This window comes from Triturus cristatus, chromosome 2_1 (assembly GCF_964204655.1).
Source record: "Triturus cristatus chromosome 2_1, aTriCri1.1, whole genome shotgun sequence".
Lineage (NCBI taxonomy): Eukaryota > Metazoa > Chordata > Amphibia > Caudata > Salamandridae > Triturus > Triturus cristatus.
Window position 1 is genome coordinate 1,162,733,842 of NC_140581.1, and position 23,678 is coordinate 1,162,757,519.

At 45.3% G+C, this 23,678-nt stretch overlaps 1 protein-coding gene across 1 annotated transcript in view; it reads right to left on the reverse strand.

Annotated features, from left to right (window-relative positions):
• The window catches only part of CORO2A (coronin 2A), a 408,458-nt gene that overhangs the window by 269,864 nt on the left and 114,916 nt on the right, over positions 1-23,678 (reverse strand). The gene's annotated exons all lie outside the window — the stretch shown is intronic.

Here is a 23,678-nt window from a genome sequence, read left to right on the forward strand (position 1 = left end):
GCCAACATTATTAGCAAACCAAAAAGGCATTTCCTGTGGAAACGCAATGCCATCTATAACTACGCCAGTGGTGGCCGCCGCTAGGTTATATTGCCGGTGACCCCCAATTGCAACCACCAGCAAAAGTTAAACACTGGGCATGATCTGACTAGCTTTAGTGCGAAGTCTGAGCTAGGGAGGTACGTGCACAACCAGACCCTGTGCACCCCAGAAATAATAAATCCACCCTTCAAGTCCTATTTACTTTGAGTCTATATAAAGGTTTCTCTACTGCAATGTCTGAAATGCAAATGGATGTGTGCAATCCTGTGCTGAGCTCAGCCTGGATAACAGCTGAGGGGTCAAAGAACGAATTGCACCAGTTTACACAATTAGATAACAGCCCAGATGCTTGTGTAGGGGTGGCTGGCACCAACAAATGCAGGAGGGAAGGAATTTCGCGGTGCTGATGTCATTGCATCAGAGCAGAGAGGAGGGGGAGGCTGATGATACTAAGAGGCTCAGGAACTCCTTTTCATGTACAGAAGAGTCAGAGCATCTTACCCATATAATCACGGTAACGTCAAACTTTTAATACGAATACAATCGTGAGAGGGATAATAACGAACAAATAATATTTACATGGCTAGATAAACACAAATGAACGTTTGCCTTTTAGAACGACTGTAAAGAGCATGAGGTGGGCGGGGGAGATACCACTAGAAACATAAACAGACATAAAAGTAGCTTGGGTCTCTGTAAAACGCAACACAGAAAGTAAAACTAAAACCATGCACTGACAACGCAAATAATTTTGGCTTTTTCATAGTGAAATGATTTACCAAACTTAATACCACACAAGAGCAGCAGCAGTGCTCGCTACTCTAATATGCACAGAAGGTACAACACAGGGAGAAAGAGAGCGACCTCCCTTCTCATTCGCTGAACAGATGTAGAAGAGTCAGCAGCAGTGCAAGCTTCCCTGAACACATAAGGGTAAAAGCGTAGGCAGCATCCGTGCAAGCTTCCCTGCACACATAAGGGTTAAAGCGTAGGCAGCATCAGTGCCAGCTTCCCTGAACACATAAGGGTAAAAGCGTAGGCAGCATCCATGCAAGCTTCCCTGAACACATAAGGGTAAAAGCGTAGGCAGCATCCATGCAAGCTTCCCTGCACACATGAGGGTAAAAGCGTAGGCAGCATCCATGCAAGCTTCCCTGCACACATGAGGGTGAATGCGTAGGCAGCAGCAGTGCAAGCTTCCAAGCAAACGTAAGGGTTAAAGCGTAGGCAGCAGCAGTGCAAGCTTCCAAGCAAACATAAGGGTTAAAGCGTAGGCAGCAGCAGTGCAAGCTTCCAAGCAAACATATGGGTAAAAGCATAGGCAGCAGCAGTACAAGCTTCCCTCCACACACAAGGGTTAAAGTGTAGGCAGCAGCAGTGCAAGTTTCCCTGCACACACAAGGGTTAAAGCGTAGGCAGCAGCAGTGCAAGCTTCCCTGCACACACAAGGGTTAAAGCGTAGGCAGCAGCAGTGCATGCTTCCCTGCACACATGAGGGTGAATGCGTAGGCAGCAGCAGTGCAAGCTTCCAAGCAAACATAAGGGTTAAAGCGTAGGCAGCAGCAGTGCAAGCTTCCCTGCACACACTAGGGTTAAAGCGTAGGCAGCAGCAGTGCATGATTCCCTGCACACACTAGGGTTAAAGTGTAGGCAGCAGCAGTGCAAGCTTCCCTGCACACACAAGGGTTAAAGCGTAGGCAGCAGCAGTGCAAGCTTCCCTGCACACATAAGGGTTAAAGCGTAGGCAGCATCAGTGCCAGCTTCCCTGAACACATAAGGGTAAAAGCGTAGGCAGCATCCATGCAAGCTTCCCTGAACACATAAGGGTAAAAGCGTAGGCAGCATCCATGCAAGCTTCCCTGCACACATGAGGGTAAAAGCGTAGGCAGCATCCATGCAAGCTTCCCTGCACACGAGGGTGAATGCGTAGGCAGCAGCAGTGCAAGCTTCCAAGCAAACGTAAGGGTTAAAGCGTAGGCAGCAGCAGTGCAAGCTTCCAAGCAAACATATGGGTAAAAGCATAGGCAGCAGCAGTACAAGCTTCCCTCCACACACAAGGGTTAAAGTGTAGGCAGCAGCAGTGCAAGTTTCCCTGCACACACAAGGGTTAAAGCGTAGGCAGCAGCAGTGCAAGCTTCCCTGCACACACAAGGGTTAAAGCGTAGGCAGCAGCAGTGCATGCTTCCCTGCACACATGAGGGTGAATGCGTAGGCAGCAGCAGTGCAAGCTTCCAAGCAAACATAAGGGTTAAAGCGTAGGCAGCAGCAGTGCAAGCTTCCCTGCACACACTAGGGTTAAAGCGTAGGCAGCAGCAGTGCATGATTCCCTGCACACACTAGGGTTAAAGTGTAGGCAGCAGCAGTGCAAGCTTCCCTGCACACACAAGTGTTAAAGCGTAGGCAGCAGCAGTGCAAGCTTCCCTGCACACATAAGGGTTAAAGCGTAGGCAGCATCAGTGCCAGCTTCCCTGAACACATAAGGGTAAAAGCGTAGGCAGCATCCATGCAAGCTTCCCTGAACACATAAGGGTAAAAGCGTAGGCAGCATCCATGCAAGCTTCCCTGCACACATGAGGGTAAAAGCGTAGGCAGCATCCATGCAAGCTTCCCTGCACACATGAGGGTGAATGCGTAGGCAGCAGCAGTGCAAGCTTCCAAGCAAACGTAAGGGTTAAAGCGTAGGCAGCAGCAGTGCAAGCTTCCAAGCAAACATAAGGGTTAAAGCGTAGGCAGCAGCAGTGCAAGCTTCCAAGCAAACATATGGGTAAAAGCATAGGCAGCAGCAGTACAAGCTTCCCTCCACACACAAGGGTTAAAGTGTAGGCAGCAGCAGTGCATGCTTCCCTGCACACATGAGGGTGAATGCGTAGGCAGCAGCAGTGCAAGCTTCCAAGCAAACATAAGGGTTAAAGCGTAGGCAGCAGCAGTGCAAGCTTCCCTGCACACACTAGGGTTAAAGCGTAGGCAGCAGCAGTGCATGATTCCCTGCACACACTAGGGTTAAAGTGTAGGCAGCAGCAGTGCAAGCTTCCCTGCACACACAAGGGTTAAAGCGTAGGCAGCAGCAGTGCAAGCTTCCCTGCACACACTAGGGTTAAAGCGTAGGCAGCAGCAGTGCAAGCTTCCCTGCACACACTAGGGTTAAAGCGTAGGCAGCAGCAGTGCATGATTCCCTGCACACACAAGGGTTAAAGCGTAGGCAGCAGCAGTGCATGCTTTCCTGCGCAGACACAAGGGTTAAAGCGTAGGCATCAGCAGTGCAAGCTTCCCTGCACACACAAGGGTTAAAGCGTAGGCAGCAGCAGTGCATGATTCCCTGCACACACTAGGGTTAAAGCGTAGGCAGCAGCAGTGCATGATTCCCTGCACACACAAGGGTTAAAGCGTAGGCAGCAGCAGTGCATGCTTTCCTGCGCAGACACAAGGGTTAAAGCGTAGGCATCAGCAGTGCAAGCTTCCCTGCACACACTAGGGTTAAAGCGTAGGCAGCAGCAGTGCATGATTCCCTGCACACACTAGGGTTAAAGCGTAGGCAGCAGCAGTGCATGCTTTCCTGCGCAGACACAAGGGTTAAAGCGTAGGCAGCAGCAGTGCAAGCTTCCAAGCAAACATAAGGGTTAAAGCGTAGGCAGCAGCAGTGCAAGCTTCCCTGCACACACTAGGGTTAAAGCGTAGGCAGCAGCAGTGCATGATTCCCTGCACACACTAGGGTTAAAGCGTAGGCAGCAGCAGTGCAAGCTTCCCTGAACACATAAGGGTAAAAGCATAGGCAGCATCCGTGCAAGCTTCCCTGCACACACAAGGGTTAAAGCGTAGGCAGCAGCAGTGCAAGCTTCCCTGCACACCCAAGGGTTAAAGCGTAGGCAGCAGCAGTGCATGATTCCCTGCACACACAAGGGTTAAAGCGTAGGCAGCAGCAGTGCATGCTTTCCTGCGCAGACACAAGGGTTAAAGCGTAGGCATCAGCAGTGCAAGCTTCCCTGCACACACTAGGGTTAAAGCGTAGGCAGCAGCAGTGCATGATTCCCTGCACACACTAGGGTTAAAGCGTAGGCAGCAGCAGTGCATGCTTTCCTGCGCAGACACAAGGGTTAAAGCGTAGGCCTCAGCAGTGCAAGCTTCCCTGCACACACAAGGGTTAAAGCGTAGGCAGCAGCAGTGCAAGCTTCCCTGCACACACAAGGGTTAAAGCGTAGGCAGCAGCAGTGCAAGCTTCCCTGCACACACTAGGGTTAAAGCGTAGGCAGCAGCAGTGCAAGCTTCCCTGCACACACAAGGGTTAAAGCGTAGGCAGCAGCAGTGCAAGCTTCCCTGCACACACAAGGGTTAAAGCGTAGGCAGCAGCAGTGCAAGCTTCCCTGCACACACTAGGGTTAAAGCGTAGGCAGCAGCAGTGCAAGCTTCCCTGCACACACTAGGGTTAAAGCGTAGGCAGCAGCAGTGTGTGATTCCCTGCACACACAAGGGTTAAAGCGTAGGCAGCAGCAGTGCATGCTTCTCTGCACACACAAGGGTTAAAGCGTAGACAGCAGCAGTGCAAGCTTTTCTGCACACACAAGGGTTAAAGCGTAGGCAGCAGTAGTGCAAGCTTCCCTGCACACACAAGGGTTAAAGCGTAGACAGCAGCAGTGCAAGCTTCTCTGCACACACAAGGGTTAAAGCGTAGGCAGCAGTAGTGCAAGCTTCCCTGCACACACAAGGGTTAAAGCATAGGCAGCAGCAAGGCACGCTGCCCTGCACACACAAGGGTTAAAGCGTAGGCAGCAGCAGTGCATGCTTTCCTGCGCAGACACAAGGGTTAAAGCGTAGGCATCAGCAGTGCAAGCTTCCCTGCACACACTAGGGTTAAAGCGTAGGCAGCAGCAGTGCATGATTCCCTGCACACACTAGGGTTAAAGCGTAGGCAGCAGCAGTGCAAGCTTCCCTGCACACACAAGGGTTAAAGCGTAGGCAGCAGCAGTGCAAGCTTCCCTGCACACACTAGGGTTAAAGCGTAGGCAGCAGCAGTGCAAGCTTCCCTGCACACACTAGGGTTAAAGCGTAGGCAGCAGCAGTGTGTGATTCCCTGCACACACAAGGGTTAAAGCGTAGGCAGCAGCAGTGCAATTTTCTCTGCACACACAAGGGTTAAAGCGTAGACAGCAGCAGTGCAAGCTTCTCTGCACACACAAGGGTTAAAGCGTAGGCAGCAGTAGTGCAAGCTTCCCTGCACACACAAGGGTTAAAGCGTAGGCAGCAGCAGTGCAAGCTTCCCTGCACACACAAGGGTTAAAGCGTAGGCAGCAGCAAGGCCCGCTGCCCTTACCCCGAGAAGCTTTTAGCTCTTATAATGCAATAAGTACCTTGGGAGAAGTGCATCGGATTTTGCAGGACACACTCCAGGGACACTGAATCACCACAAAAGTGTGAGGCCAAAGGGTGGGTTCATTTAGAGCTTGACGAAGCCACTGAACGATCACTCACCCACGCTTACACATACCACACCCTACCTTCTGGTTACACACACACAAACCCACACATGCAACATATAAACACAAATGAGCAACTTTTGACATTTTTAACATCTAGATTATACCATTAACTAATAACCAATAGCACATTTTGACCGGCACGTGCAGACTTGCTGGCTCTTTGAAAGTAAGCCTATCTCTGCAGACACCACTGTCCCTGTGGACACACCTGGTATGAAGTCATGAAAAGCCTATTCATGAGTGAATACATCGCTTTAGCAGCTTTTCATGCTTAAGGTACACTTCAAATTGATCAACTTGTGGTCACGGATAAATAAAAAAGTATGGCGTGGTGTGTGAGACTTGTAAAAATGTTATGTTTTTACTAGTACTCTGAAGGAACTTTAGGACTGCCTGAGTATTATATGAAAATTACAAACATAAATATCACACAGATGAACTTGGAACAAACATTTAGATGTCATATGTAAACACTTCACGCCACATATATCTCTTTCCCACATAAAGAAATAATTTAGCTTAGATCTCACCCAAAAGGAAATATTCAATATAAATTGGTTAGTCCATGTGACATGTATACCTTTCACTGTCAATAAGTAAATAAATGTGCTGCATGTATTTATTTTTCATAAAAGGTAATGGTTTTTGTGGCAGGAGTGAGGGGTGGCTATAGACTGCAATCAAGTGTGTGTCTCAATAGAAACCTCTCACGTTAACATGTTGTTTAATAAACCCTGGGAATAGAACAATCAAGCGGGAATTAATTGGTTTCCTTGAATAAACATACTATAGATAAGTCATTAGGTAAAAAGATCATATATTCTCCTGCCCTCAGAATATCAGATTACATATTATCCTCCAGTAAAAAGATAATATATTCACAGTGCTCTGAAGTTCGCAGGGGAACAAAGAAGCCGAGTGGTCTCCAAAACCTTACTTTAGAAAGGAAGAAGTACCGAACTCAAAAAGCGACCAAGTAATCGTTTTGAAGTGCAGCACAAACACACTGGAACTCACACACGGTTGATTTAAATTGTAGAGAAACACTACTCCAATTTCTGGAGAAAAAAAAGCTTTCTGGATCAAACTGCATCCGGACTAGTGGTTTCGCTCTCTAGTTCGAGGCATTCTTTTCTTCTCTCCTCTTTTGAGCTAATGGTCCACTTTCATCCTCTCTTCTGCTGCCCAATCCTCAGGCCCCTCCCCACCTCCTGGGCTCGTGCACTGGTCCCCCCACCTCCTGCTGTGTCGTGATACCGTTTTGATGCTTAGATGTAGCTAGTTATTCCAGGTACAAGGTTACCTACTTCGGTTGTATGTAATGATACCACGTGTTATGCGGTTGTACTGATATCTTTTGAGTTGAATGTGCTTTATAAGAATACGTAAATAAATAAATGAATGATCTAGCCCCTTTCATTTAATATCTAATTGTTCCAGGTTTTCAAAGCTGGCTCCGCAAACAAGTCCTCTGAAAACTAGAAACAACTATTTGAAGATGCCAGATGACGCAGAGCAGTGGCCTGTGTGTAGGGAATGACAGTGGGACAGAGAGCCAGGTCAAGGGTACTGGGGAAATGAGGGGTGAGACTTGGGCCATTCTAGCAGAGCCCAGACTTTGAAAGAGAACAGCGATTCAGAACACCTTGGCATCTCTACATCCTACAGAGTAGCTTCATCATACTATGAAATGCAAAAATGTAATCTGTGCCATTCCATGTGCATGACAAATTCTCATCTAGTTCGGAGATATCAAGCTCTCGTATGCCAGGTATCAATAGTTCATCCGGTCCAGTTTTTAGGTCAAGCCTGGGCAGCGCACGCGCTGCTCTGCAAGGCTTGCTGTATCCGCTCACTCTACGCCCATATTTTACATTGGCTTGTGTCATTTTCCTTTGTAAATGCTGGCTTCTGATTCATTAATAGTCTTGTTAGTCCCTCCTTAGTACCGCCTTGTCTTCATTTGTAACGTCCCATGAGGACTTGCCGTTTTACTTTTGTTGTTACACTGTAGGTCTTATTTAGTCTGTAAGCACTATTTTCTTTAATGAGTTTCTCCTACTGCAGGCACGACGTGCTTTCCTGCAACATTCAGCGTGCCATGCAGGCTTTGACTTTCCAAGCAGCCGGGGACAATGGCGGCCACTTCTTTGAAATGCAATAGGTCTCGCATTTATGCAAGTTTGAGCTATTGGCATTGTAAATGAAAATGCCTTTTATTTATGTCATTATCAAAACAGATAAATACAAGCCATTGTCCTTTACAAAGCCAATAGCTTAAACTCTCGCAAATGAGAGACCTTTTGCATTGCAAATGCTTTTTATTTCTTTGCATTGATGAAATAGTGTCTCCGCTTTATAATGGTAAAAAGAAAACTACAAGTATCAGGGCACAAACTCAGGACTAGGTATGTGACTCATGCTCAAGATGGAGGAACTTGTGAGCTCGGCTGTTACCAGTTTACCAAAGCACTCAGGACCCTGACGTTAAAGACACATCATGGAGTTCCTACCGATTCAGAGAAGTCTCAGCTAAAAATGTATGTGTACTGAAGGTCTTCATAGCGTTGTGCATAGTTATCGGAGGATGGTCCGCTCTGCGTGTGCAGATTTAATCCGGAGCTCTTAGGCCTGAGTACCTTGCTGAGGGCGGCCCCTGCAGCTCGGGGGCCGCCCCGCACCGCGGGGCTGCGGGGGCTTGTGTTACGTGCCTGCTGCTGTAACTCACAGTAGGTGTCTTGTCTCCAGTTCTCTGTAGAGGCACAACGATCCCTCGTGTTGCAGCCACAGAGGAGTGCAGATACTGCAGAACGCATCCCTTCTCCCACCGCCCAATCAAATTGGGGCAGCACTGGTGTTATCCACAGCCCAGCAGAATGGTCCTCGCTGTCTCCCCTCACTCTCGATTCTAAACTCTCCGCAACTACTTCTGGAGCTCCTGATTGGCTGATAGTTGGATCCACTGAGATGCATTTCTAATTAGCCCATGAGCTGGTGGCTGCTTCCTGAGCACCACAACTCCTTTGCAAAACATACTGTATGTTTAATTTTGAGTGATTAATGTCCTCGTGTGCAGAACTAAGAGATTTTGGCGGCAGGAACTGTACTATATAATCTGCACCACGCCTTCAACCACGGATTTTATAAGGAAAGTAAACTGATTTTGACAAGAACATCTGTGCAATCCTGTAATATCGATCATAATTTCACTTGTACACAGGCCACCGATCCTAAGGACATCTCATGAATCTTTGATAGGTCTGATTACACAATGTGCCTTACTGACCCGTCTTACGGGGGAAGCTCATAGCTAAGAAACCTAGACCAAGGCATGTTCCGCGCTAAGTCCCGGGCTCATCTTGATGGCGTGCTGAGCCTCTGCAACATCTCCGAGTAACTCAAGTCATTCCACAGATTGCAAGGTGTATTTAGTGGATGGGTGAACCCTCTATATTCTGCCTTCCCCGATATGCAATCCTACATAAGAGCAAAGGAAACAGGTGTTTGTGCCATCGGAAGTGGGACGCTCAACACCACCCAGAGTTCAACAAGTTGGGACACAGGCATATGATGGCTGGATACAAATATCATGGGGAAGAGATTTGCTGCGTCGCCTTCTATATGTGTTGCTTCTCTTTTGACAAAGAGGTGTTAATGGAAGGATCCTAAATCCTTAGGAGGCAAAAACCTCCACTGGCAAGTTAACCCTTCATGATCCTGGCCAAATCAGTTGAACGCTGTGTGACTTAGTTCCCATTTCTCCATTTAGAAACAGATTAATTATCAATACTAGGCACAATATAAAAAACACAGTTGCGTCGCATTTACTTTGCATATGCAAACACTAAGAGATGTTCAAATAAACATTATTCATACCCCTCTTATCTTAGAGAGGTTGGAGAGTGGGCCTGTTTCCGCTGCAAACATTATAAAAGTGGTCTGCACACCTTTTTATTTCAAGCATGTGTTTGCCTCCTCCTATGTACTCTTTGCAGGGCAATATCTAATGAAAGGGATTTAAGAGCTCTGATCAACCTAACCCAAAGCTATAATTGTAGACAAGCTTCCTTTGTGTGGTACCTCCCAAATTTGAGTAGAATGCATCCCTGGAGGCTGCCTATATTTCACAATGTGTGTGGTATTCAAATGTGCCCCACCTATCAAATTCATTTACTGTGCTCCTGTAAATATCCCACATGACCTAACGCGAACTCCCAAACATTTTGCTTTCAGGCACTTTAAGTCTACACGTTGAGCTCGGGCTTGTATCTTTCACCAGGCACCTCTTATGGGTCCACAGGTCCTTGTAGCTAAGTGTGCACCATACTTACCACAAATTAAAAATAAAAAAGTCCTTTGTCAGCCTATGCGCTGGGCTTTGTGCGCTTGTCACCTGCTGCCCACAAACCTCATGCCCAAAACAATATGTCTTTAAGACCTTCTTGCTGGCATATACGACATAAAATGTAACAGAATAAAAATATGACTTCATTTCACTCTGTTAGATATTTGTGTGTTAATAGACCGGCCCTGTAAAGTCCAGAGTGGAATGTCTCACCTGGTAAGCTGAGAGTGGGTAATTACCATGAAAATGTGTCCAAGTACAAACCATGGCTCTTGCCAGGTTCTGCACCTTGATATGCCCCCTACACTCTGAAGAAGAAGGCTGGGATCGAGTAAAGAAAAGAAAAGGGACCTCTTCAGTGCAAACTTTTTCAAGACTTCCAGGACACACATGAGTTTTTGGGCTCAGATTGCGACAGTCAGCGCTCCCTTCATCACTGGACCCGCAGGGCAGTGGCGCAGTGTTATAGTCCCAGAACACTAAAAGACAAACATCCCAGGTCCCTGAATCAATGTTCAGTCAATGCTTATTCGTTTGAAAAGAAGTATTTTTACTCAACCACACACAATGTCATGCTGTTTATAATATCTGGTAGCAGCTATTGCCACATATTCTAGAGAAGCTAGACAGCAGCTCTAATGGGAAAGCTCCAGTTGATGCTCTTTGTGCAACAAATGTGGGCTCTGGGCATTCCCTGAGGTTCCTTTCGGCAATCTGGTTCTGTATTACCAACCTGGCTGGAATTGTGCCAGTGTGTGTTTTCGCTTGCCCTCTTGCCACTTTCCAATCGATCTGTCACATACCGACTGCTGCATTGTAGTTTCGTGTCGGTATTCAGTGCTTTCAGTGGCTCTCAGCTCCTGTGGTCGCCACTGATCAGTGGCCCGCTGGGCGGTGTGCGTCCCATATGGCGCACTGCGTGGCAATGTCAAGGTTCTAGTCCTATACATGCTAACAGTTCTGCTGTGTGATTCAGGCACTGGCCCTTGCTGATTCAGGTAAACAGCTGATGGGCTGGCATCAGTTGGGAGGTTGCTTTGAAGTTACGGTGCTACTGGTCCTGGGGAGTTTTCTTCTTTAGTTGTTTCTTGGGTCCAGTAGTAAAAATCCACCATAAAAACATTCCTGGTGCCCTTTGGAGGGCGCAACAGTGAATGTTATTTGCAGGTGTCAATCTTCTTCTCTGTCCTTGTAGATTTTGTTCATAGTACAACTGTAGACTCCGGTCAACTTTTCTTTAGCTCTCAGAAGCTTCTGGAAGCTTGATGGTCAAGACAGAGCACACACCCTGTCGAGGTCCAGAATACCCTGAAGCTCAGGTGTCAATGTAGACGCGTGCCTTGTATATACTCTTCTGGGTCATTGGACCACACCCTTGGAACAGCACTGCCTTTGATGTGTCTCACCTTTGCCCCTTCACAGATCCCTTTATTACACTTCCTGAACATCCAGTCAGCTCTCTCCCTCCAAAGAGAGTTTCGGTAGACCATCCTGGCAGAGTGGCTCAATTTCCCCAGGTTACTGGTCCTGAACCAGGCAAAGAGGGTTGGCGGTAGATCCATAACCCTGGAGCTCAAAGAGTTTCTTGTTCACCATTGATGGGGACCCCGAATTTAGGAAAAGAAACCTTTGCTCCCAGGCTGAAACTTTCTGCCCCATCTTTAAACTAAAGTTGCAGAGACAACTATTTCAACAGATAGCGCCGAAACTGGTTTGGGCAGTTCTGCCCTTTTTAGTTCTGACAAAGGCAAAAGGCTGGCAGCTAACACCAGACATACTGGTTTTTGCCAATGCTTGTTGTTTATTACACTCAATCTGATCCAGCCACGATATTTGTTACACTGTGTGAGCAATATGGTAAAGTTTAGTTGTGAGTCTTCTTTCGGGACAAATCCACAAGGGCATAAGGCAAGGGAGTCTGTGACACGTAACAACCTGTGAACCTATGGTGGTAGCCCTGTCAGAAAACAATGGGCAAGGAAAGGACAGCGGGAAACACCCTAGCTTCAAAGGGACCCTCTCTTCTCCTCAGTTTGGCCCAAGACACAGAATCCCTAGAATATTCTGGGGAAAAACACTTTTTTTAAATTGCAGCCCCTGCTCCTTTAAGGGTCAGGTCCTACAAGCAGCAGCGGTTTCTTCACTTGGGCGGGGAGCGTCGCCCCCCCGCCCGCTGCGAGCTTAGCAGAAAAAAAAAATGACAATGAAAAGATTTAATTGCCATTTTTTTTTTACAGTGGTGCGCGCTGTAGCAGCCAGCCTGCCCCGAGCCCAGAGACATAGGGGGCATGTCCTCTACTGCCGATTGGCAGCACAGGCCAGAAGCAGTGGCAGGTTGGATACTCCAAAGTGCGCACATCACTTTGGACGGCTGTCTTAAACTGTCCGAAGTGACATGCACACTTTGAAGCTCTCCACCTAGCTGTCTTAGACAGGTGGGTGTAGACCAAGCACAGGCCTAAAGGGCCTGAATGAGCGTCCAGTCAGGACGCTCTATCCAATCCTGGCACTGCAGAGCAGCACCGTGATTGGTTAAGCAAGTCGGCTGGTCACGTGCTGCAGGAAAGAGGAAGATCGGGTCCGGAGTAAGGAGCGCGGTCAGGTAAGTAACTTTTTTCTTTTCTTTTTCTTATGTATATTTATAGATTGTTGTATATATTTTGTGTGTAGTCTATGTTCCAGCAGCGGCTTACCCGCTGCACCACTCACGATAGCCGGCAGCCACCACTGCAAAGGAATGAAGGTCTGCTGTCCCTCGCTGTCCTCCATCCCAACATTCACAGCCATTTGCTAGTTTTGCAAAGGGAATCGTGCCTCATGTATATGCATAAGGAAGGATTTCTGCGAGTCTACCAAATCTCAATTTTTGCACCGTCGATTAGTACATCATTCACAGCACAGGAATATTCTCGGATTACAAATCAGTTGTTGTGCAAAAACCGCACCTGCCCTGCCCAACCAATAAAACAGTCCATCGGGCCATACAGCCCAACTCAGACTTTTTGGGCCTCATTTATGAAAAGTGACGCAGTGCTGCGTGAAAACAGCAATGCGTCACTTTTCATTACGCCCTCCTTGCGACATCATGGAAGCGTCATATTTACAGTATGACGCATCATATCGCAAGGAGTTACAAATACGTCAGTATTTCTGACGTATCTGTAGGCGCAAAAATGATGCATTGCTTGAGTGTGTCATGAAAGTGACACAACTCCATCAATGGGTCATTTCACTTGGGCAAGTCCCATTTCAATTGTGCCTGCGTCAGTCTTACACCTACTGTGAGGCAGGCATAAGATATTGACGCATTTGCGAACTAGAAGTGACGCAGTGTAATCTCATAGATTTCACTGCGTCACTTCTACGAGGCTTACTTGCGTCAATACGCCCACCCTGCATACATTATACCTGGCGCAGGTATAATGTGGCGCAGGGGTTTACAAAGTGACACATCTACATAGATGTGTCACTTTGTAAATATGACGCAACATGGCGCATTTTTTACCCTGCTGGTGCGTCACAAAAAGTGACGCGGTGCAGGGTAAAAGTCACGCAAGGGCTCATAAATAAGCCCCTTCGTTTTTAAGTGTCCTTACGCTTGCCTCCATGAAAAGTTACCACTGTCTGCACACAGACAGAGATTTGTGAATCGGGCTCTTTAAAATCGGTAAATCATTTACAATAATGTCTTGCTAATGTAGAACGTGGAAGAATAATTGACATGTCCATCACTAATGTGCTCTGTTCCAGGAAGTGCAGAATGACCCGAAATAGGATAGTTATTTAAAGGCGGCGGAGAGCATTGTACATGAGAAGCAGGGCTAATTCAATCCTTTTACTGCAGAACCTGTGGACCCTGGACTTTGGATCCGTGAGTCAGACTAGGAGCAAGAGCGAGCCCTCTGAAAGATGCAGACTCTCCAGCACAACCCTCCAGCACTGGTTCCCAGCAGGCACCGCGTCCAAGGACACAACCCGCTTGTCTGTGTCTCAGTCAATGTTATTTTTGTAGGACTGGTGCTCAAGACTCCAACAGCTAATTTAAACAGGCATTTTCAGTGCAATAGGCCTCGCATTTGCGAGAGTTTAAGTTACTGGCATTGTAAATGACAATGCCTTTTATTTATGTGTTCTAAATCCAACACACATATAAAAGGCATTGTTATTTACAGTGCCAATAGCTCAACCTCTCGCAAATGCGAGACCATTTTAATGGTGGCCACGCCTCTTTCTTTAGACACAGCTCGCCGTATTCAGGTTACAGTGAGCAGCGTCTAAAGAAAGAGGCGCGGGCAACATTAAAGTGAAAGCGCAGTATGGGGCGTTTTCACTCCAAAAAATAAATACATAAGGGGTCTGTAACACGGCCACTAAAGTTAAACCGGATCGCCCTGCTAAAATTAAATAAAAAAGCGTGCCTGCTATACTTAAAGTAGACAGGGTTGCAAATTAAATAAATAAATAACAGCCGCCGCTATAGTTAAAGCGGTCCATGCTGCAAATTAAATACATAAGTAAGCGTGGTCGCTATAGTTATAGGGGTCCCACAACTTTTACTATTAAAAATATAAAAGCTGGCGGCGTGCTGCCGCGTAAGAAAGCACGTCGTGGGTGGAATACTGGAAGATCAGCAAAGATAATAGTGCTCACAGAGTAGATAAAGCAGACCGTGTAACAACACAAGTAAAAAGTTCAGTCTCATGGGAGGTTACAAATGTAGACAAGGCGGTCCCAAGGAGGGACTACTAAGACTATTTATCAATCAAAAGCAACGATTTCAAAAGGACAGTAAAAGGAGCCAATTAAAAAGATGGGCAGGAAATGGGCAGAGCTTCTATTCCATACCTCAAAAGCGCATGCCTGCCCAGGCTCGACCTAAAAACACAACACACGCCTGAATTCTATTCGACATCCGTGTGAGTGTGGACGTGAGCGCATGTGCAGAAGCATTGTTTTCACATTTTCACACTGGTTTCGGAGACACATTCCAGGAGGAGCCCTAAATGCAGTTAATTAGTTTGAGAAAAGTGCAGCTGTCCCTCCAGCAATTGCGCAAACGTCACGTAGTCTAGTTTTGAAGGAGTACACAGTGAAAGAGGAGTGAGAGTTGCTAGTGCAGGATTCTGCCTATAGGCTGCGTCTGATCTTCTCGAGACAAAGCAGATCTAGAGAGCCGGCCTCTGGCATGAAGAGCCAGTGTCAATCCTTGAGAGCTGGGCGGTGCCCATTAGCCCAAAGATGTGACAGATGGAGCAGCTCTGTCTTAATCTCAATGGAGAGATGGTTTTGCGCTACCCCAGGTAAAGCATAAGATGACCAGTGACAGCATCAACGCAGTCCTCAACGGGAGGAGTAGGAGTGGAAGCTTCCCCCAGACAAGGCAGAGACTGACAGAGGTGACTGGACAGTGAAAAGAGATCTACATTAAATGTAATTTCTAAACTGATTAGTTTTGCTTAATGCGTTAAGGCATCAATTGCGACAGAGGGAGGTAGGCTCAGGGAGCAGCATCTCAATCTTGTCCAGATTGTGGCAAAGCCAGAAGGCGTGGCTCCAACCTTGATGCAGCTTAGACTGACCGCCAAGGTAAAGGCATCAGAGATGGCCCTTCTGGGACGTGATGTCTAATGATGTGTCATCAGTGAAAACGCTGTAGCCGAGTTATTTACTGATGAACACTTTATTGGTGGAGGCATGTATATTATCTGAGACAAAGGTCACCTCAGCGTACGTCTTAGAGATAGAGATAGCTGATAAGAGAGCAGATGCTGTCAGCCCTTGGTACCTGCAATAGATTAGAAGAGATTCGAACAAGGACGCCCACCTGGTCCCACTGCCGTACGAACGGGCCGAGGGAGGATGATGTGGATCAAATTGTTAAATGAGACTAGGAGATCGATTATGAGTAGACGGCACTCGTGGCCTGGTCTATGACTTTCAAGAGATCTCATCTCAGGGTAGCGGTGCTTTCTGTTCTAAGGTGGTGCACACGCTGGACTGATAGTCATTGAGAAGGCCATCTGTCGTCGGCTGTAAGACTTGCTTCATGACGATCGACTCTAAGACCCAGAGGGCGGATAAGATGTTTAAGGAGTTTAGTTTCTTGATCAACCAAAGAATCACATCGCTTCCTCACGCTGGAGCTGCAAAGGACCCCAAGATTCAGGGTCTTGAATGTTAGTTTTCCAGAACCCTCACCTTGAACCATGCCTGTTCAGATTTACAGAACATCAGTTAGAAGGTTGTGGGAGGTGTGAAAATCAAGTGGGGCAAGCCACATCTGAAAAAACAATAAAGATTTGATTTTATATAGCAATTTCTATTGCCACAAAGTGTTCTCTGAGTCTATGAGCCACGCGTGGGCTGCACTTCATGGATTCTATGCGATGCTGCAGGCCATTCTCTTCCTCTCTGAACTGGCCTGTGGGAGATCAGCACCACTGGCTCTCCAAGAAATGTACTTTGTTGACCCACTGAGTCGAGACACATTCTTATGGGAGCATGATTTATAGCTTAACCTACTTTTTGATCAGTTTCCTAGCACGTTTCTTCAGAGTATGGTTCCCCATTAACCCTTCCCCTATCCAATGTTGGATGGGCACGAATACAATTGTACGTTTAACACCCATTACTATCAGGCTGCTATCAATAACTTTGTAGACTTTTACTAAAATGCTGTTTTTTTACAACTTCTCCTCACTGTACTTGACCTTTCCTCCTGCTACTTCCAAGTGAACAGAATAGACAGTTTAGAAAAGGCATAGTTGAAGACTTCACAAGAAGTGCTTAATTTGGTTAAAAAAAAGACAGTGTGGGTCCCCAAAGTTTTTCTTGTGAACCTGTCGTCAGCAATGCCGAATATCGGAGTTTCTAAATACCAGTGCTGCCTAGGTTTGATTCCACCTCACGCCTCTATCCTGACGCTTCCTTGCCTCTTGATATCCCCTTTTTATGTTCCTTATAATCCGTGTTTTCCTCCTTTGTCACTGTTTTCCGTTCTCTCTCTTTCTTCTTATTTCCTTTACTGCCTTTCCCTCTCTAACTCTTGCTCTCGGCCATAGTCTGCTGATAAAAAATATGTCCCAGTCCCCAAAAATCAGTCCTGGTGCCCACTTCCTGCAACCACCGGCACAAATTAAGCACTGACTTGAAGTAAACATGAAAGTACTCCATGTGCAACTAAATATGGATTCTAGTGTTGGCTCTCCCTTTGTCGAACACCGGTTTATAAAGTTCGAAATATAGACAAAATGGTTAAGACCACATGTAACCTAAAAACTACACGAACATATTATTCCATTTTACAGGCACTGGGAAAGAAAACACGTTCAGCAAAAGGATTGACGAGGCCAAACGCCTCAAAATATCCTATAACTGAAGAGTGAGTGCCAGAGCAAGGGCATGCTAAAGAGCTTTGAGCATTTATGAAAACGTTGAGCTGGTGATGGCATTTCACTAATGCAGCTGGAACGCAGCCCGGCCCTGAGTCACCATTAAAAAGCACTAAATAATACAAGAAGTGCACTGTGCAAGCCGACAACATTTCAGCCTTTTACATACGAAACCTGCCATAATGAGGTCATGCAAAGGGCATAATAAGCCACACCCCACCTAGAAATATTTTATTCAATCTCCACTGCAGGTGGCAGTGAGCAGAGAGGCCACGAGGAGCCTGTGCTGTTAAAATAAAGGCAACCACAGGGCCTGAATGTGAGCGGGGCAAGATTCGGCAGCAGCTTGGAGTCATGGGCGTAGCTAGTGCAGCAGGTTCAGTGGCACCAGGGCCCACGGGTTCTATAGCAGCATTGTTACGCCAAAGCTGGGAGTGGGTACGGTCGGATCAATTAATGCAGTAATAGTGCATGAAGTAAATGCCCCACTCCGCAGCGTTCGCATTTGTATTACTACTGCAGTGTGCCTGAGTGTGCCTTAGATACGTGGTGAAACGTGACGTAATAAGACTGCCCAGCATTAAGTGAGTATGGTAATTTGAAGCAGTGATGTATACCGCACTGCTGAAATGCAGTAAAACTGCAATGAGCGTGGAAAACGCGAAGGCTGCTACCAGTGGAACATTGGTTGTAAATACTGTATACAACTGCAGAAAACCAGTGGAATGCGCTGTTTGCACTAATTATCTCTCGTTTTATGTGCGATAAAGTCTACGTCTGGGGGACTGCACATTCAGACCACAGTATCATAATCAAGGCGTCTGCCAATGTAGTATGCAGTGGTGACATCTTCACACCTTCATGAATATTGATGAAGGAAAAGGCAGAAACCGATCTAGTTTTTTAACCAGTGGCTATGTTTGGGGGTCTTTGAAAGAACTGGGTTGAAAATCTCCGTCAACTATCTTCTAAAGAGGCTGTCAGGTGTTCAAATAAACTGTACTCCGTCCATATCTTTGGAATATAACAGCATGAACCAGAGACATCTTAAGGATTTTTGGGGTTCTGCCAAGCCAGGTCCTTCCTGAACCGGAAACAAGCATCCTAGGACAGGTTTCGGGGGTTTCACCCCTCATCAGCCAGGATATCTTGAATCCAGTGGCACAATGAGCCAGGGACCCACGTCTGGGCATACCCGGCACACTTAGGGTGAGAAAGCAAAAGACAAACAATTGATGGATGGAATGCAGAACAAATCAAAACATTCTCCCCAAGTCAAGAGATCTGGGTTAAATCCATCATTCCTTTGGTCACCATGCCACCCCATTTTAGACCTGGCCATATGCAAATCAGTCTTGACCCTGTGCCTCATGGGAACAGTCCAGCCCGAACTGCCAAGCCAGGTCCTTCCTGGACTGGAAACAAGCATCCTAGGACCAGTTTCGGGGTTTTACCCCTCATCAGGCAGGATAGCTTGAATCCAGTGGCACAGTGAGCCTGGGACCCACGTCTGGGCAAACCCGTAAAACTGGAATGAGCAAAAAAACAATGGTTTTAGGCTCAGATCTCTGTACTGGGGTGAATGTATGAAATTGTTCTGCATTCTGTCCATCAATTGATCTTTTTGCATTTGTCACCCAAATTGGGACGGGTATGCCCAGACGTGGGTCCCGTGCTCTCCATGCCACTGGAGTCAAGCTATTCTAGCTGATGAGGGCTGAAAGCCCGAAACGGTCCTAGGATGCTTGTTTACATTCCAGGGAAGACCTTGCCTGGCAGCTCGGGCTGGACTGTTCCCATTGGGCGCAGGGTCAAGACTGATTTGCATATGGCTGGGTCCAAACTGGAATGGCATGGTGAGCAAAAAAACAATGGATTTAGGCCCAGATCTCTGTACTGGGGTGAATGTATGACATTGTTCTGCATTCTGTCCATCAATTGTTCTTTTTGCATTTGACAAGGGAGACCAGCTTCAGTTATTTTCCAGGAGGCAGAAACACGGTCAACCATAAAGGGTGCAAAGAGGGTCAGGAACTCCCTGAGACTGTAATGGAAAAAATGCCACTGCATTATACCAGCTGGAAAGCCCATAGCCAACAAGCTTCTCTCACTCAGCATGTTTTGATTACTGTCCTGCATATCTGACTTACATCCAGGCTATTATTTGTGTGGAGGGGGGAATACCTTTCAGTGTGCTGTGCTGCAATTTGCTTTATTTCTTCAATCTTAAGTCCTGCATGTTTTATTTTTACATTCTTACATATTTACTATGGCTCCTACTCTGCCCATCTTTTCGTCTCCGGCCACTCTAACTCCAAGCTGCAATCTCTCTCAGAGTTTGGTCTCATGCTGTTTCCTCATCACCATGCAGCCTCTTCACAACTTCATCTTTAATGGCAAAGTCCTTATATCTTACAACTTTGCCTATCCACCACAACTACTGTACTCGGGAGACCCAATGGTGTGGCAAAAAGTCCAGACTATTGGTTGAGAATGCTTTTCAGTATCGCACTCAGATCATTTGTTTCTGTAGTGATAATGTATCAAAGTAATATTGTGATTTGATGGGTTCCTTAACAACATCTTAGTTAATGTGTAGGTGAATTCCTCTACAAGGTATGTTTCTTTGGAAAAGTCTTTATTTAATTCTTCAAAAGCATCCAAAACACAGCCAATACATTTAATTCCTAAAACTAGCACATCTTTGGAGCTGTTAACCAAAATAATAAAAAATATAAAAAAATGTATTTATAAGTTCAAAAAACAAAGTTTTAACATCTGGGCCATCATGCTTGTACATAAATTAATTGTTTAAAAAAAATAGCTATACAATATGGCAGATAAAAGGCATGTGTCAGGACCATTTAAGCAAATAGTGCAATTTGGAAGTCAAAGTTCATATGACACTATACCAAGACTAACATTTGCTTATACGAAATGGGATTTAGGCAGAAATTCTATTCATTTAGTTTTAAGAACGTGTAAATCCTAACCGTTAATCTAAAACCAGGAACGAGAGAAGATAATTTGCATAAATTAAGACTCAGTCAGTAAGAAATGGTTAACTAATAAGCATCTTATACTGCATGGCAGTTTTCTCATTCAGGGCCATATGTAGGAAGCCAAATACCGGTCGGTAACGGCCGATTTTCGGTAATTATCCTGTTACCGACCGGTATTTTGCCATTTGCTATGTAGGGGGCATGTTTCAGGATTCGGTAATTTACTGAATCAGTAAAATTACCGAATCGGTAATTTACCGATTCGGTAAATACCGAATCATGAAAGGAGATGTAGGTAACACTCAAATGAGTGATGTGTAGGGAAAATAATTCGGTATTTAGCACCAAATATATGTTGGTGCTAAATACCGAATTCATTGCAAAAAGCAATATTTTGCTGGACTAACAGTGCCATGTGGCAGACATACATGCCCTTAGGGCATGTATGTGCGCCACATGTGCACACATGCAGGAATCAGGGGTGCAACAGGGTGTCACTGTGACACCCTGCCACCCTTGAATGTGCTCCCCCCATTACCGAATCGGTATTTACCGATTCGGTAATGAGGCATACCTTCCCATTGATTCCTATGGGCCTCCAGGCCCGTAGGAATCAATGGGAAGGTATGCCTCATTACCGAATCGGTAAATACCGATTCGGTAATTACCGAATTTCTCCGATTCGGTAATATTTACCGAATGATTACCTACATACGAGTTACCACTTCTTAAATACCGAATCGGTAAAGTTCGGTATTTAAGAAGTGGTAACTTGTATGCTACCTACATATGGCCCTTAGATTCTGCGTGACAACATGACATGTATAATCAGTGGTTAATTTGTTTAAATCTAAAAGATACGTTTTAAAACTATTTGCAACATTGAAAAAATCATATACAGCACATTTTAAAGTTGTGATATTATAAAAAGTTTACACCAGGGAGCAAGAGATGTTAATAATAGGACTTCAGTGTCCTCTTGTTGGCCAAATATAATGTAAAATGTAGTATACACCTTCTAATCAATATCTGTTTAAAACACCAAGATCAACTCTCTATCATGTAATCTTAAAATATTTTGATTTTATTTCAAACAAAACACAAGTTTATCATCTTGAAGCAGAAACTGACTCCACTAGCCTAGAGAAGATTTAAGGAGGAAAATGAAATGGCTGTGTTTCCTATGCATTTGAAGAATTGAATGAAGAACTGTTTCAATGAAAGCCAGACCAGAAATTCAATTATACACACTCTGAGGACATTTACCAAGATGTTGCTCAGAAATACTTGTTCGTGCTAGCCTAAGTTTTTGTGACATTCCATTGTGTTAGAGAGTGCCTCTCTCACTTTTTGTATAGTGTTTATTCAAGAGTCTTTAGAATGATTGACCAAGGGAGGTGGGCACCAATTATGTATATAGATTTGGTACAGATAGTAAACATGGTACAAAAGCCAGATCCATCCTTTGTAAATTAATATAATGTCTCGATTTTGGTTCATCAGCATTTTGTTTCTATCTCTGCAAAAAACATGTATGATCCAATGGTGCTGTAATTAAAAACTTATTCCACAATGGATATATGTATAATGTATAACTGCTTCACTGTCAACCCCATTGACAATTGTCGATGCCCTCTTATGTTGACATGGATCTCCATGTTCGAGCGACTTCCACTAACGGAACAGAACCCGTCCTAAAAAGAATAAATCCCTACGATCATCATTACTCGGATGGAGTTAAAGATATAACTAAGGTGTGACAAAATAAGGTGCTAAAAGGTACTAAAAAAGGCTTACTAGCTAATCGATGCAAATCCCCCGTTGGCATACTGCAGTTATAGCACTTTTGAACAACCTTTTAAAATTAAGATAGTTAAGGGGTCACCAGAAGTGCTACTCAGCTCCAAATAATCTAGGAAAGCATTGCAGAAGGGTGCAATCATATCTCTTCCCATAGTTGTTGGATCTTTCAGTTTTTTTGTATACCAACAATAAAAGATTTTTATGGTGCTTGTGATATGTGAAAAAGCAACACAAGACACACAGCTCAGTTGGAAGTCACGCTAGTCTCGAGTCATATTATTTATTCTTTTTAAGAGTGTTGATTTTGTCAATCTTAATAGTGTCATCCGGTCTCCAAAAGTATCAATGCACTTCCTCACGTATGAAAACAAAGCAGGGGATTCTATCACAAAACTGGTAACACCTTGCCTTCTAGGCTTGAACACGCAGCCCCTAAACATTGTATTTTCAGGCAAGGGCATTACCGTGGTTTCTGCTCAAGTATTTGATCTAGATTCTACCAGTAGGGGACTTAATACCTATCACAGTCAAAATCCCACCATACATTTGTATACCCCAACCAAAGGTGATTAGCGAAGGAACCAGGACCCATAATATTTTTTGGGGCAATGTTACTAATAGCTAATTGTAATGCGTGAATGTCATGGAGCTGACATTGCTAATTGGCATCTTTTCCAATAATTCTAATCTAAAGATGGTCTAAAGATGGAAGTGGTACTACCGATTATCTGGCCAGTTCACAGGGCAGTCCACTTTAGTCTAGATCTATCGGCTTTAAAGCCCACGGTAAACTCAGTAGGGAAGGTTTAAAAGAGCCATGCCTCGAACAAGATGAATTATAAAGACGTGCTAGAAAGCTTTGAAGCCTCACTGTCACTGCTTACCAAAGGCCAGAATGAAGCAGCAGCTAGGTATACTGAGTGGATAAATAAGTGGAAAACGTTTAGAAACAGTCTCACCACACCATGGTTCTCTCCTAAACTAAGGGCCATGAAACAAAAATGTTGCAGGCAAGAAAAACTTGGAGAACCAATTATTTAGAAAATAAAAAAGTTAGATATAGAAATATAGTTCAGGAGTACAAAAAAAACCTCATAATCGAGGAAAAAAACAAATACTATACTGAGAAAATCAGCCTTTCCCCAAACTCCTCGAAAGAGTTTTTTAAAACTGTTCAGGCACTCATTAGCCCGAATCCTTTCAGTGGTCTCCTCCCAGGCCAGTTGTTTTGTGATAAACTGGCAGAAGTGGAGGGAGTTTACAGCTAATTTGATGCTACCCGATCTTCATTTGATTTAAGTATTGAGTCTTCTTCTCACATCTCTAAAAATGCAGAGCTCTGCAATTTCCCCCCTCTGAAAATAGACCAAGTGTTGGAGTTAATTGGGCACACCAAGGGCCTCATGTAGGTGGCATACACTTTACCGATTCTAAAATACCGAATCATACCGATTCGGTATTTAAGAATCGGTAAAGTGTATGTAGGTAAAAATTCGGTAAATGTTACCGAATCGGAGTGAGTCGGTAATTACCGAATCGGTATTTACCGATTCGGTAATGAGGCATACCTTCCCATTGATGGGAAGGTATGCCTCATTACCGATTCGGTAAATACCGATTCGGT